Source organism: Etheostoma spectabile, chromosome 13 (genome assembly GCF_008692095.1).
Source record: "Etheostoma spectabile isolate EspeVRDwgs_2016 chromosome 13, UIUC_Espe_1.0, whole genome shotgun sequence".
Taxonomy (NCBI): Eukaryota; Metazoa; Chordata; class Actinopteri; order Perciformes; family Percidae; genus Etheostoma; species Etheostoma spectabile.
This window is the reverse complement of record NC_045745.1, coordinates 9,367,570-9,369,717: the sequence shown is the minus strand read 5'-3', so window position 1 is coordinate 9,369,717 and position 2,148 is coordinate 9,367,570. Positions and strand designations below refer to the sequence as shown.

General features: G+C 39.3%; 1 long non-coding RNA gene across 1 annotated transcript in view; it reads right to left on the bottom strand.

The window, feature by feature from the left end:
• LOC116701083 (uncharacterized) overlaps positions 1-2,142 on the bottom strand; it is a 2,816-nt gene extending 674 nt beyond the window's left edge. The window contains exons 1-2 of the long non-coding RNA XR_004334808.1: positions 2,070-2,142; positions 1,389-1,392 (exon numbers count right to left, since the gene is read on the bottom strand). This is a non-coding gene — a long non-coding RNA (uncharacterized LOC116701083). The remainder of the gene's footprint in view (positions 1-1,388; positions 1,393-2,069) is intronic.
• Between the last annotated feature and the right edge of the window lie 6 nt (positions 2,143-2,148).

The window sequence follows — 2,148 nt, the reverse complement described above, 5'->3', positions numbered from 1 at the left end:
TGCTTTTCTAACTCAAACATTAGGTATAATTTCCCATAAATGAGGTTTGTTGACCATAAATTACCAAATTAACTGTACAAGTAGAGATAATAAGTTCATGTAACGTAGTGTTGAAAATGTAAAAAAAGTGGCAAACATTGAAAAAAAGCGTCAAGTGTTGAAAAAAAGGGACAACAACGTAAGAAAAAGTTAAAAATATTGATTAAAAAGCTGTTGATTTTCAATTTTGACGGGAGGACAACACGAGGGTTAACAGAGAACTTCTGGTCTCGCATATACAAATCTTTTGGATAAATACATGAATAACAGAAAAAAACAAGCATCACGTTGAAGGACAAAGGTCTGTGACCTGAAGAAAGTAGCTACAGCTGCTGGAAAAGTTGCTGAATGTTTGCAGATGACACCTTACTCTATTTTACAAATTCTGTTTTATTTCCTGGATTTCTACACTTTGTCTGTTGCAGAGAGATTTACTGTAGTCACCACACTACCTCTATAGAAAGGATTAGTGCATGTGCAATTGAATTTCCAACATTGGTCGAAACTGTCCTGAACGTATGTCACCACATGTGATTGAGTTACATGTGTTATATGTGGACCGCAACGTTATTAAACAGGAATAATAAAGGGCCTGATGGTGTAACATGCAGTTTGGCTGTTTCTAAAGATTTAAAGGTCAAAGCTGCACGACGGACATGTGATGGAGAAGCAAGGTGGAACTGAAGTTGTACATCATCAGTGGATGTGTCAATCAACTGAAGCCCACTGTGCACACCAGCTGTTACTCGGAGCACACTGTGCGCAATAAAGGAACTGCTGTCCAAAACTGTAAGTAAATCAAAAGTCTGCTTACTATTTGTAATATCAAGTGTTGCTTTCAAGAATGTGGTTTGGATGTTTGAGAATTTAGACAAATTGACATATTGGCAGAAGATAGCATTTCAATCAGGAGAGACTCAATTTAAGAGTAAAATAGGTTAAGAAAAGATGCATAATAGGTTTGTATCTAAAAGTCTATAGTCTATATGGACGATGTTTGATTTCCAGGATTGTTCAGGTGCCACCCAAAATTCAGCCAAATGTCCCTCATTTCACCTTCTCTTTCTTTGTGTTGGCAACGGTCTGGCAATTCAAGACTAATTGTTAGGATTTTGGCTTATTACTTTCTTTTCGTTTCCTCCTTCTTTGGTTTTTGGGTTCTGTCTTGTCTCCTCGTGTTTGTGTCCTAGTTTCCTACCCTGTTCCTTTCTTAGTGTCTGTTTGTTCTGTTTCCTGTTTTATTTTGAAGTCTGGTCTCTGTCTCGTCTTGCCTTTAGTTCTACTTCCTGTGTTTTTCCGCTCCTGTGATAACCTGATGTTTTCCTCCTGTTTCCCAGCCCTCTTGTCACCTGCCTCTCGTCATCTCGTTACCCTGTGTTTTTAGTTTAATGTCTGTGCTCCCCTCGTCTCTTGTCAGATTGTTTTGTCTGTCTGTGCGTTTTGCTGTTATCTTGTTCCAGTTGTTTGTTTTTTCCTCTTCCCTGAGGTCTCTGTTCCCTGTGAGTTTTTTCCCTTTTTTCCCTTTTGACTATTTGCACTTTTGAGTTTGGGATTTTAGACCGTGTCCCTGCATTTCGGGTTTCCTTTTGTAATGCCTTGTTTTTTTGGAATAAATCCTAAATATACTCGCCTGCCTGCCTGCCTGCCTGCCTCTTCTCTGTGTTTTTGTCCTCACTTCAATAAACATTGTAACACTAATAGCCATTAGACTGCAATCGCAATGATTAATTATAAGGGGTATAAAGTAATAACCCCCCCCCCCAATGGAGTCTAGACACTGGTGGTTGTGATAGAGGGATAAAGGAAGCCTGAAGATCTGGATGAATATTAATGTGGCTTCTGATGATGGAGGACGCTCCTGGGAATGATGGGAACTGGAGTTGAACAGGGTAAAGGAGATTTGCATTGATTTTTGCCTGAAATGACAGGAACAGAGAAGAACAGATTTAGGGCCTTGTTTTAACAATCTGAAACGCAAGTAGCTTTGTGGGCTGATCCCGGACGCTATTATACTATATACTATAATAGACTATTATACCGGCGGGATAAATGACTCTTGCGCCCGATGCAAATCTAAAATGGGTTGGTCTGAAGTAGCTACATTACTCA